The sequence below is a fragment of the Platichthys flesus genome, chromosome 8 (assembly GCF_949316205.1).
Source record: "Platichthys flesus chromosome 8, fPlaFle2.1, whole genome shotgun sequence".
Classification (NCBI taxonomy): domain Eukaryota; kingdom Metazoa; phylum Chordata; class Actinopteri; order Pleuronectiformes; family Pleuronectidae; genus Platichthys; species Platichthys flesus.
The window spans coordinates 13,813,859-13,827,466 of record NC_084952.1 but is presented as its reverse complement, the minus strand read 5'-3'; the positions used below and the strand labels follow the sequence as shown (position 1 = coordinate 13,827,466).

General features: G+C 41.8%; 2 protein-coding genes across 6 annotated transcripts in view; one reads left to right on the top strand and one right to left on the bottom strand.

Annotated features, from left to right (window-relative positions):
* Window positions 1-7,915, bottom strand: part of flrt1b (fibronectin leucine rich transmembrane protein 1b) — a 30,793-nt gene extending 22,878 nt beyond the window's left edge. Inside the window, exon 1 of the mRNA XM_062393575.1 lies at window positions 7,366-7,915. The gene's annotated coding sequence lies outside the window, so the exon portion shown is untranslated. The remainder of the gene's footprint in view (window positions 1-7,365) is intronic.
* macrod1 (mono-ADP ribosylhydrolase 1) overlaps window positions 1-13,608 on the top strand; it is a 110,992-nt gene that overhangs the window by 43,737 nt on the left and 53,647 nt on the right. The gene's annotated exons all lie outside the window — the stretch shown is intronic.

The following is a 13,608-nucleotide window of genomic DNA, read 5'->3' as shown; positions in this document are numbered from 1 at the left end:
TTATTAGCGTTTCTGAAAACCCCTTTTGTAACAAATCTCATATTTTTCTTTGTGAAAACATTCCTGTTTTGAATAAAACCATTCGGTTTCTTTTTGTATTAGTGAGACTCATCTCTTTAATTATAACTAAAACACCTAATTTCTTGATTTTACAATTATGTATCTTATTTTTCCCGGCAGCAGATAATCAAAGGTGCCAGTGTGTGTGGAGGCGTGTGTGGCTGGGTTAGGTCGAGGAAGAGAGCAGCGCTGTGAAGTCGTCTCTACTGCTCAAACAACAGCTCATCTCTGAACTTGTCTCTGTGTGACTCCTACTATCTGAGACTGGCATCTGCCACACTATTTCTCCGCTCTTGCAAATGGGCTGACACACAACTATACTATATATATATATGCTGTGTATATATATATATATATATATAGCCATAATCTAAATAATGCAGCCAAATGCAAGGCAATTGTTTGCTATTGTGTGTGCTTGTGTGCCTACACCTTTGTGTCCTAAATTGTAAAAAACTCCATTTGTGTAATGCATCTCTCTTATCTGGCATCTAGTATGTGATATATGTATTTCAGATTTTTGTGAGATTATATTTATTTGGCTTTTTCGGGACAGTCACAGCCAAAACATGGCATGACCTCAATTATATAGAAGCAGCTGTTTCAGCGTTGTGTGCCTCATACAATAGATTGCGTAAGCCATAATCTAAGACAGTGAATAGAGCTACATAGAATCCATTTTGTAACGTTGTCTGAATACATCTGTTGGTCCTCTTATCTCCAGCTCTACAAATTGTTCTCCTCTCAAACAAAGCGGAAAAACAAAAGAGAAAAGTGGATTTCACTCTTAAACAAACACAGAGTATTTGTCTTATATTTTCATGTAAAGCTAAGTAGATTATGTCATGCATATCATATTAACTATACCAACTATGTGCTTGTGCACCTTATCATTGGTGCCAGAAGGTATGAGCTGACTGTATTAGCCCAAGTGCACCTGGTACTAATATACAACATGTCACACACTAGATGTATCTGGATAATGTGAATGTATGTTATTGCAAGCTGTGCATGCAATATTATCACTCATTTGGAGGTGAACGTCTGGCCACCTGGCTAATGTGGCCACCCTTCCTCCCTCTTAATGACCTGAAGATTGTTTTAAATGCCTTCGTTTAATCACGGCTGGATTACTGCAACGTCCTCTATTTGGACATTAGCTAGTCATCCCTGGCCCATTTGCAGCTGGTGCAGAATGCTAACACAAGACTGCTAACTGCTACCAGGAAGAGAGAGAGAAAGCAACACACCTACACTGACATGCATGCATTGGCTCACGGTCAAGCATTCTGTACGGGTTTCTTTTTTGGGGGTTTTAAAGCGTTAAATAGCCTGGCCTCAAAATACATCTCTGTTTCTCTGCTCCCTTTCCACTCCCAAATCTCTTACATCCTCTGACCAGCTGCTCATGGCTTACCTTTGGTCGAGGTTAGAGGCAGGCAATGCATTTACTATAGCCTCTCCAAGGGTCTTTGACAGCTTACCATTAACAATTAAGTGTTTCCCTTCCAAAGACATGTTAAAGGTTAACACCAACTTGTTTTCTCTGGCTTCTGGGTGTTGTTTTTAGTCCCTGCCTTGATTTTAGACAGTCGTGTGTCGGATGGCGGTGTTTTGCTCAGTTAAGCTATCGGATTCACAAACTTTTTCTGAACACTGTGCATAGAAAAAAGTCACATTTCATCGGAGAAAATGAATAAACAGGTTTGATTTCTTAATGGAATTGCGACTGTAATTTCATTATCTTCTTTTTCTTCTTTTATTGTTTAATGCTGTCAAAACTTCATGTTTTTGTTTCAAAGTCCATCCGTCCAAAGGAACATCTTCACACTGCAAATGATCTGAACGATAGTTAAGTTGAAGTTATTCGTTTGCTAAATTTTGGTTCCAGGTCTGACGAGGCAATTTTCACATGTGTTATTTTGTTTTGGGCCAAACTGATAAGTCTAAAAGTCTGGACTAAACAATGTCGGTATAACAGCCCCTAAAAAATGATGCGATGTGAGTCATCGCTCACAATGACCTGAAACTTCATAAAGCAAAGGGGAGCTTTAAATTCAGGCGATGAGTCTCTCCGTGTTCAAAACTGCAAGCGATCACTTTTGCAATGTCATTATATGCATTATTATTAAGTTTAGTTACAGATTATTGCTGCTTCACCTGAAACATCACCCAAGAAATTGAAATATTAGCTAGCTCTGCCTCTCAGTTGTTGCCTAAGCAAGTCTGGACACAGCTACCAGCAGCTGGATCCACGGCATTTCCTTTCCTTTCCCTGGGTTGTGTTATGTTTGTTGTTCAGCAGCCCAGTCAAACTCATTTCCATATTAAGATCCAATCACAACACGGGAAGAACTGAGATAACAAGCGCACTTATTAATACCAGGTGTGAGTGCAAGGTCCTGTGGAGGAGATGTCATTATCTGGATGTGGATCACGTGACAGAAACAGGTGTAAATGGGGCCCGTGTGCTTCCGTCTGTTTGCAGGAAGGATTGTTTCTTTCACACATTTTCAGTTGATATATTGTAGAGAACCAGAAATGAGAGATGACTAATGTTTACATCACATAATAACAGCTCACAGTCTCTGCCTCAGCCTGCAGGCCCGTATATTTACTTCCGCCAATAAGGAGGCTGTGTTGTCGCTGTTGCTTGTATGATTGTTTGCACAATTACACAAAAACTACACAACTGATTTCATTAAAGCTTGGGTGGGACATGGACCAAGGAAAACCCTATTCAATTTATAAAAAGGGTCAGTCCAGGAATTTCAAAATAATGTGTTTTATCAGATTTTCTGTAAAGTATTGCGATTCAATATTAAGATTTCTTGCTGTTTTTTTTTTGGACCATTGACCATTGAAAACAGTTTAATCATACCTTTTAATTCAACACAGTCAAATTCACTTAGAGCTTTACAAGTTTATTTCAAATATTTACATTAACTTAATGACAGCCGGGCATAAATAAAAATGTGCCCTATTATTGTATAGCCTCTGTCAACTGCACACAAACTGACAAATTAAGAAATGTATGCAACTTGGGATACTTTTAAACAATAAATGAATGGTAAATAAAATGAATAAAAGTAGATATAAATAAGTAAATATAAACAAAAAGTAGGCTATGCTTCACTGTTGTTTGCATGTAGGCTATGCAAAGCTAGTCAACATGCTCTGGGTTGCGTTTTGTCCTAACCCCCCATAACACCCCCCCCCCCCCCCCCCCCCCCGTATAAAACCATTAAATCTATGTTTTTAAATAAAGAAAATAACGATTTGGGCTGCAGCGAGGCGATTTAAAATCATTCACAAGAATCACGATTCATAACTGAATCGATTTTTACCCCCATCCCTAACTAACATTATGATTTTCTATCAGTATAAAGGTTAGAGCTGCATTTACTTCTCTGTTCCTCTTATAGTCTCGTGTGACGGTGCACGTCTTCAAACATGTTGTTTCTGGCATGATAGAAACTGTGAATCTTAACCCTGACTATAGATTCAGTCATTGTCAGTTTGAGTTCATCTTAAAAGATTTGAAAATCCTCAGTCTATCATCCTGCGTGATGTCTCAGTCTGTGTTTCTGTAAAGTCGTTCAGGACAGGGTTATGACATCATTGTCTCGGGGGTGGGTTGAACTCAGAATCTGGCAACAAGTGTAATGTTTCCCACACATGCTTTAATAGGGCGGGGAGTCTGGAAACATTAATGCGCGGCGGGTATATTTGGAGACCCATATACTGTATATAGCAGGCACTCTCCTCCTACTCCTGCTCACTACCTCCAAGGAGGTTGTGTGTTCAGCCACGATTGTTGGTTTGTTGGTTGGTATATTTGATAGCAGGATTATGCAGGAATTAAAAAGTGTCAAATCCAGGATTTTCTCACATTTAACTATATTTTATGACAAATAAATCATGTAGGCCATTGGGCCACTTTAGTTTTTCTTCAATATTTAGACTGTAAGAACTAAACAATCATGTTTAGGATTGTTCAGTCTTGCTGGAGATGTGGGCCGGAGTGCATTTATGTAGGTTTGTTCTTTTTTTATGAGGAGGTAATAAAATATTTTATAAGCCATAGTATTTTCACAATCCATTTCTATATCTAACTTTAGATTATTAATGAAGATGACAATTTCTTCCCAGTTTGATCAATAAGTCAATCCTTATCTGATTCAGTTCATCTGACTGATCGGTGGATTTATCCAATTCTCTCCCTGACAAAGTGCAAACTTTTTTAAGGCCACAACCCAATGGAGTGTAGCATGGACTTCATCCACTTGTTACAATGAGATATTGATTTGGACAAGTCACATTTCCAATATTGAATCATTAATGAAAGGAAATATTAAGAGCATGCCAAAGTTGACGAGCAGTGATATGCTCAGTACCAGTCCAGTCCTGGTTTCATACTGCTCAATTATTTATATTTTGCAGTGAAATATTAATACCGAATATCATGGCTATGGCATGAAAATAAACCAGAGGACAGTCTTGTGTTGTGAAGCTGTCCATAGCTTTACCTACATTACGAGATTATTACGAAGATGAAGGTGGATTTTGTGAAATAATGAATAAATTGATGAATAGAACTTGAAATCCTTCAGGTAGACACATTAGATAACAAGGTAAACTGGCCTCAGGATAGCAGATACACCGCTTAGTCACATGAAGCACAGAGAATCATCTCTTCCTCTTGACACCTGCTCTTTCTGCCAGAGGGCGCTGACCCAGAGTCTTGAACACTGCTCACCACTGAACAAACTGCCTCCAGGGAAAAGTGCCCTCACTTCCTGCTACTGGAAGCAAACCAAAGAAAATGATCACATGACTCCGCAGTTCCCTCTCAGCTATCTGGAGCATTTTATGGCCCGCAACTAGTATTTCCAGCAGCGAATAACCTACAGACAGACAAAATGGAAATCTGGTGGAACATTTAGGAGCATTTAGCAACTAGGCTGTCGGATATTTACCTTGGGAGAGTGTGGAGACCAAATCAGAGCTGAAAGGAGAATGAATATTCGACTTGGAATCGTCTCTTTGCCAGAAATACATCTCCAAACAGATGCTACTGTTCCGTCTGCTGAAGGCATGCAAAAAGCAATCTCTTAAAACCTGTTCAAGGTGTACAAATTAAAGTGTTAGGTTGATGTTATGTTTCCAGCTTGTTGCTCTGCCTGTGCATGGCCAAAATACATGTTAAGCTATTATCAGATTCATTGTCATATCAAAAAATACAACAAGGATAGTTTAAATCTGATGTTAAATATAATGTTTCCCAAATTGACAGAGCTTCATCCAACCGTGCCTCATTTCAGCGTCACCACAGACTGCAATAGAGCTTCAGTTACATAAAGTCCACATAGAGCCAGCCCTACGACTCCTTCTACAGAGCTGTGTTCAGTGTGTCTATCGCTTTGGAAGGTTGTACTCTGATGAGGGAGATCTAACACCAAAAAATGTCAGAAAATCATGCTCTTGGATCGTACTTTATCAGCCTGGTGTTTGCATCGGCGCCCTGAGTGCAGAGCCAAGTCAACAATCCCGACACAAAATGACAAAAAGCTGCTTTAAAGAAGAGATTGCTCTGTCAGAAATCATTTGTGGAGTTCAAATAAAGACCACACAGCCAGGGTCTACAAACGTGTTAACAGCCAACACATGCTGTGCCTAACACGCCGGCACTAAAACACATGGGCTGTTTAGAACTTAGCAGAAGCTCAGTGGACTGAGCCTCACACAGGTTCTGAGGATTCTAAGCAGCCAAGTAATCAGGCTGAACAATGAATGTGACAGAATTTAGAACAAAATGTAATATCCCCATTCAGGGACAAGGACGATGCATTGTCTGTTCACAGAATGTTTTTATGGGGGGTAATTTTGAAATTCTCCAAGACGTGTGTTTTTTTTTATTCAACCCCTCTTTGGTTTATTGTGTTTCAAATGAGGAGTTATGTAAGCGGCGCTCCACTGCTTCTGACAGATGGCTGAATAAGAGGAGATCAAAAGGGAGGCGATACAGAAAGAGTGTCTGCTGCCTTTTCTTTTTCTTTATTCTCGCCATATTCTGCCAGTAAGCTATTCCCAGTAACTGCAGGACTTGCCCTGGATTCGCTCTTTCTCTCGGCCTCTCTAGGACATTACACTTTAATCTCATGTTCTGTGCGGCTCTCTCTCTCTCTCTCTTTTCTGTCATGCTCTCCTTTTGGTCTCTTTGCCGCTCGCTCTCTTTGCCCCTGTTCGCTGTCCATCACTTCAGCCGTCCATCTCTGCCTTTCTTCTTTAATCCAGAGTTCTGTACGGCTTTGACACCGAGAATCTCATTCTAATCTGCTGCCTCAATATGGCCCTGTATGACCGCTAATCCCGTATATATATATACCAGTATGTGGATGTGTGTTTGTTTACATCCAGGGAGAGATGTGAGGCATGTTTTGGTGAGATGAGTGGAATGACGCAACATTTTGTTTGGGTGATTTTAGCCTTACACTGCCTGTAGGTTCAAAACACATAGGCCTCTGTGTGTGTGTGTGTGTGTGTGTGTGTGTGTGTGTGTGTGTGTGTGTGTGTGTGTGTGTGTGTGTGTGTGTGTGTGTGTGTGTGTGTGTGTGTGTGTGTGTGTGTGTGTGTGTGTGTGTGTGTGTGTGTGTGCGCGCGCGCGCGTGCATATATGTAATTATTCATATATAGTCTACAAAAACACACACGCACACACACTGCTCTCATGAGAGATGCAGGGCGGGCGCTGGGGAAGAAAGATGGGAGAGATGAGAGAAAACGTGCAAGTGGGAATTCTATCTCTTCAAAAAGTATAATCTCTCACTTTAATCTCCCTCTGCTAGTAACTCTCTGAAGTCCTGCTGTTTCAAATCTCTTGACTCTTTTTTTCCATTTAGTGTAGAGCTGGTCCAGCCGGTAGAACAGCACATATGACCACACGTACAGATAAACAAGCTGCACACATACACCTTCGACAAAAAAGAAGCCTGTTAGGATGAACATGTGTGTCCGGTGATCAGTCATCAACCAGAACCACATCATTCATACCTTTTGTCATCCATCCTCTCGCCTCCCTCCCATCAGCCGCGGCAAATCCTCCTGGGAAGTTAACGGATACGTGTGCGGGTGTGTTAAGTCCCGGGCAGCAGCTCTGCGCGGCAGCCGGGCGACGGAGCCCGGTGTGTCCGCACCGAGAGCTCCGCGATGCGCACGAGTTATCTCCCACCCCGGAGATCCACTCTGCACTCTGTTTGTCTGTGTGTGTCTGTGTGTGTCTGTGTGTCTGAGAGGGCGACTGACCTCAGATAAAGTCCCGTTCCTTCTCTCTCTCTCCGTCAATCACTCGACATCTAACCTGCGTCAACTCCTCCACTTTAACTCGGGCACGTCTTGTCATAACGGCGCCGCCACACGCTTCTGTCTCCACTCCGTGTCCGTCTCTCCCCCGAGCGGCAAACAGCGGCGGTATGTGCGGCCAGCCTCTATGTCCGCCTCGGTTAATCCCGCGGGTCCTCGGGTGGTCTCAGGTTTTTTCTCTTTTTCTTTAAACAACCAGTAGATGTTTGGAAACGGACTGACAGGTGTCGCCTCCAGCGCGCGCTCTGTACTCCTCTTCCTCCTCCTCTTCTTCTTGCGCCGGGACTGCGCGCGGGGTTAATTCCCTCTCTCTATCTCTCTCCCTCTCTCTCGCGCTCTCTCGCTCTCCCTCTGTGTGTGATTTTGTGCGTGCGTGTGAGCGCGTGTGTGCTGGTGGGGGTGTACTCTTTACATCGGTTCTTTGAGCTCAGTTACAGGGGTTCAGCGGGTCGCCACGCTCCAGCAATTACCTACAACTCTCCGAGAATTAGATTGACAGGTGAGGACGCACGCTCCCACGCGCCCACACACACACACACACACACACAAACACTATGGTACCTCCATCTCAGTGAGGACACTCATAGATATAATGCGTTTCCCGTAGCCCCTTACCCAAACCCAGGGGCACAGCTAGAAATGTTGGGGCCACATGAAAGAAGATAATTCTGGACCCCTAGATTAGCTCTTCAACAGCCGAGAGCTAGATAACCAACGGTACATTTTCAAAGCGACTAGTGGACTTTGTTGTGCAATGGAAAATAAATTTTATGTCAAGTAATTATTCATAACATGGTGCCTGGAGATGGATGCATACAAATTGGAAAAGGATTAGTGAGTTTGACCTGCTAGTAATGTCTTCCTAATTTCGATGGGGTGTTATATTATTATTGTTATTATCTTTTAAAGATCAGTTGAGTAACGTTGTTCACATTTTCAGCTTCATTTCGTTGTCCCTAACCCTTCTCCAAACTTACCTAAACCATTTAGGACCAGGCTTTGGTCCCTATGTTTTCTACTGGTCTTTAAAAGGTCAGTGTTCTCGCAGGAAAGGGTGGAAAAAAAGCGAGAACACACGCACACACACAAAGCAACACACCCTGTAGCTGGAGCTCGGGCCCACCCACATGCAGTCGGTTTCTGAGGCCACTTCAGATGGAGAATGAGTAGATTTTATTCCTTGAGGAAAAGAAAATGATTCTCACATGTTTGGCAGTAATGTAGAGAGTGAGCCTGGTTCTGAATTATGAGTTTAAATTAAAACATACAGACCAGTTTGACGCTGATGGTATCAGTGGCACCGTAAGACTCCAGCATCAAAGATACGGTTCCTGAGGGTGTGTTCTTAGCTAATGACTCAAGTTTAATAGTTATTGTGTGTTTTAATTCAGACTTTGTGACCAATGATTTTTATTTGCCTTGGAGGCAAACCTCACAATTAATTAGCATTTACTACCTTTGAGCTGTTATGTCACAAAAGACTGACCACGATTAGCCCTCTGGATGCTGCATAGCATACACAGCAATATTAGGTGTAGCTTTCGCTGGGGAGAACATGACAGACCTACAAAATGCCGACACAACCCCTACCATGTCTAAACACCCACTCATACACATCTTTACGTGCACTGCTCATCTGCACACAGAGCATCTGTAGCCCCGGCGTGGGCCACTTGGGGCCCTGGGTGGGGGTGCAGCTGCACCACCAGCACCCTCTGGCGCCATGCCAGAGATCGCTTCCCAAGATTTAGTCTAATTCAATTCAAGTGAATCCCAAAGTCAAACTACCACATTTAGAAAGAGACTGTATTACTCCCAACAGAAGAAATGTGTGGCACTGACATCAGTAATGAGAATTTCCAAAACTGAATGATGAGCTTTTTTTTACAGCAGCACATAACATGAACAAACATTCGAGCAAACACAAATATTTACTTTGTTTCTAAATGATCACAAACGTACAGGATCTTGCATGCTTGTATTGCAGTGGATTGTTACTAAGGTGACATTCAAGTGTATCGACAATGATTCGATGCCCTGAGGTAAAATTGTCTGGTTTATCCTTCAGCTTCAAAAAATGTTTATAGAAACCCTTTACATATTAATGTGCTATGTGACCAGTTTTATTTTGTAATGGGTAATGAGGGTGGACACAGTAAAGTGAACACCTGAATAATACAGTATAATGCAAATCATATTCATAATGTAAATACTATTAAAAAGTCAGTTTTTGTTATGGTCATATTGAGGATGTGTTTATTCATCTCTCCAGAGACACACGCCTTTAAATTTATTGATTGTAGTGCTGCTGTTTTTACATATTGACATATTGTTTTGCTCATAATAAAAAAGTAGGATGAGTTTGGTATATGTATTTCTTTTAAATAAATGTAGTTTTTACTGTTTCTTCCATTAAAAAAATGCAGCAATAGTCTTGCAGGAACTATTAGTACACATGCAGTAAAGTACTGTAATTTATAGTCTACTTATCGCACATGGTATCAATTTAATAGCCCTGTGCAGGCAATTATAAGTAAAAGTAGGTTAAACTATGTTAGCTGCACAATCCCTTTAAATGCCCCAAACAACTCATTCATATAAGCAACACCACCAAGAAGACAATAGTCTAAAGATTGATGAACGGATGAGGGTGAGCATAAAACAGTTGTGGGCCGAACCATTTGGACTCTGAGGGTCACAACTTATCAATTATTAATTTGATATTGATGAGATTTCTAATGATTGGACTTAAGGTTTTAAAGAAAGTTCAGTTATTTGATTCACTCTATATTAAACGGTAGATGTTATGCACTGATATTTTTAAGTTAAACACAGTGGTAACATGTTCACCTCTAATTGGACCAGAGAAGGCAAAATAAAACGTTTATCCCCAAGTTTTCATCATGCTCAGTGCTCTGCATGTTGGTCATATTCTTAAGTGGCGTCCTGTTTGTCTGTGCTAATGAGAGCAATGACAAACTCTACTTGAATACTAGGATCTACTAAATTCACTGAGAATCACATACAGTTTAATTAAAGCATAGACTGTCTTGAAAAATGTCTCCCAGGCCTTTGTTCACATGTGGAGGGGGATGTGTGACATGGATGCAAAGACTCCAGTTGTAAACACCACCGAGCTGCAGAAGGATCTTTATATCTTTGAGAATCGCTGAACAAAATAAGTCGAAATGAGTTCCCTCCTTTTCATGTGTAGGATCATATAAGAAAGATTGGTCAGTGTTGTCAACCATCTGGAAATGACTCATATTAGGGCCCATTAGGAGTCAAGCTGATAAACAGCCCATGGTAGAGGAATTAAACAAAATGCTAGAGCAAACACAACAAACTGAAAATATATTGAAAACCAACTTTAGAACTCGGGTACAATTGTTCATTAAGTTAAAATGCCAAATTTTAAATTATAACATGTTGAAAATCATGTTTAATGTCAATCACAAATCGGTAAAGATTAATATTGATGTTGTTAAAGACCAGTAGTAGCAACCGGAATCAGTAATTTCTTTCTTAATTAATGTAAATATAAATGGACTGGGCATTTTATACAATGTAATCGTCCCTTTAAAAGAAAAAAAAATTGCTTTTACTTCACATGGTAAAAATTAATTTGGTAATAAGTATTGTTTAGTTTGTGTCTTTTTAAACATTAACTTCAAACAAACAAATACAAACTTTCCTCCAGCTTTTGTACCTCAACTGTAGATTTGTGGAGGACAGTGTCAGTAAATCTGAATATGATGATTTGTTTGTGTTAAAAAGATGAAACACCGTTCACTGCATCTTATCATGAGGTGAAATACGGGTCCCTTCTATCAAGGTGTGAATAAGAATACAGGAAGCTTAAAAACAAGTTCAAAGAGAGCTGCAGACAAAAGGAACTACAGTGAGATGGATTTCCTATTCAAAATTAAAACAGGCTAGTATATATTTTTTTTACAATCATCGATTAATTATGCAGCACTGCCCTGGCCCAGCTGCACTGTGTGTTTAGTTCAGGGTGGGGCAGCCATTAGTGAATCCCCCATCATTACAAACCTGATCAGCTACAGGAGGGTTTGCTGTTGAAAGCAAAAGCATTTATCTTGGTTTTTTTTCTTCTCTTTTGTATGTTCACTTTCTTCTTTTCATCTTTCAACCTCCCTCTGCTGGAAAATCCACTTATTCCTCCAATCTTCTCATTTAATCTCAGATAAAGGTGCAGAACTGTGGCTGCACTCACCCTGCACCATATTTGTGCAGCTTTGTCTCCTTTTCCTTAAGGACACCAGCAAATTGATTGGCATTCTCACGTGGACCAACTAAATCATAGCAAGAAATTAAAAGACTGAAAGAGGTGTAATGGTGGTTAAGACCAGTGAGAGGAGAGAGGGAGAGAGAGAGCAGGAGGGATGGAGAGGGAGGGAGGAGATGGAGGAATACACAAACAGGTTGCACTGGGACCTGGGGAATAAGAGGTACTGAGAGTGGAGGGTTAGACAAATAAGATGGAGGGCCACAGAAAGCAAACCCACTGTTTAAAGTCAGAGCTTCACGTGAAGGAGATCTGCTTCTGTTCATCATCGCCACTCATTTCCTTATTATTTATAATACACACACCCACCTTTATTTTATCATCTGGGGCAGACATGTGCTTTGCCCTCTTGGTAGTCTCTCTATCACAGCCAACTTATTCCTCCTCTTGCTCCTCTGTTTGGCCAGGTTTTAGGCTATTAGCTCTTGTCCTTCACTGATGCATCAATCTATCCAACACCCCCCCCCCCCACACCCCCATTCTCTCCCCATGTGTCCCTCTCCCCCCTCAGTATGATTACTTACCTCCCAAGAAAGTAGTAGTACACTCCATCTTGTTGTTTTATGTTCCCGGCAAATTTAGTCCTGCGTCTCCCCTCTCCTGCCTCAACTCTCTTTTCACTCCGTCTCTGTCTCTCTCACTCACTCTCCGTCACCCCTCCCTCCCTCGCTCCCTTGCCATCGCTCTCTCTCCCCTTCCCTGAGCCCTTCCCCTGTCCCCCGACACCTAGCACTCTCCTCCTCCTCCTCCACTTCCTCCCTGTCAACTTACCCCCCCCCCCTCCCTCCCCCCCCCCCCCCCCCCCCCGCTCTCACCCTGTGTGTGTAGTTGTATAACTTATCACCCTGATCCCTGCTCCACTCTGATAATTGGTGTGTCTCAGCGGCAGATGCTAGCTGGCTTTATTTAGCTTTTGAGTATTAGCTATAACAATTAGTCATCTAATACCAATAAGAAAAGTAAACTGTTAGCTTCCCTGCATGGAGCGCCATGGGAGAGCGTGTGTTTGTTGTTGCCTCAACAGCAACTGTGGCCAGTGCACGTGCGCATGCCTCAAACACACACTCGCAGTTACACTCACTTCACACTTGACCGGGTAGAAGATACATGTGGGTTTTAACAGATGGTGAAACATCTTCCCTGGAGCATTGACATTACTCTCTCTCTCTCTCTCTCTCTCTCTCTCTCTCTCTCTCTCTCTCTCTCTCTCTCTCTCTCTCTCTCTCTCTCTCTCTCTCTCTCTCTCTCTCTATCTCATTAACTAGGTTTAAGTAACAAACCTTTGGGCCTTGCCGTCGCCATGGTTACCCAAAAACCAAAATGCCTCTGTCTTCTTTTGTGTGTATGTGAGGCCGCTGCTGCTATGGTGTAGCCTATTTGTGTGTGCACCCTCCTGTTCACTTGTGTGTGTGTGCGTGCGATCGGTGTGTCCGGATCTGTGCGACTCCGTGATTGTGCATACACATGAGTATTTTGGTTGCCTTGATGCCTTTGTTTCCCCACCGGGCTCGCAGTCTGGAAGAGAATTGTTACATGGGTACATGTTGATTGCACCATACATGAGACAATCTTAATAATCATGCAATCCCACGATTTAAGAAGACTAGCAACAGGACTTCAGAATGATGAGATATTATCAAAGTTAATTCCTTGTAACACTTGCAACTTTAACTCGACACCTTTTCTGGAAGGTGAAATAAATGAAAATAGCTTGTGAGATAGCTTTTCCCATGGAAGCCAGCTGTGTGTGACTATATGCTCATCAGTTATTGTCAAACAGCAGAAAGATAGAGAAGAGCATCGGTTCGGCTCAGTATCCTTGAAACAAACCAGGAGGAAAACGTGTTGTCTGACCTCGTCTGAAGGCGGAGGTGTTT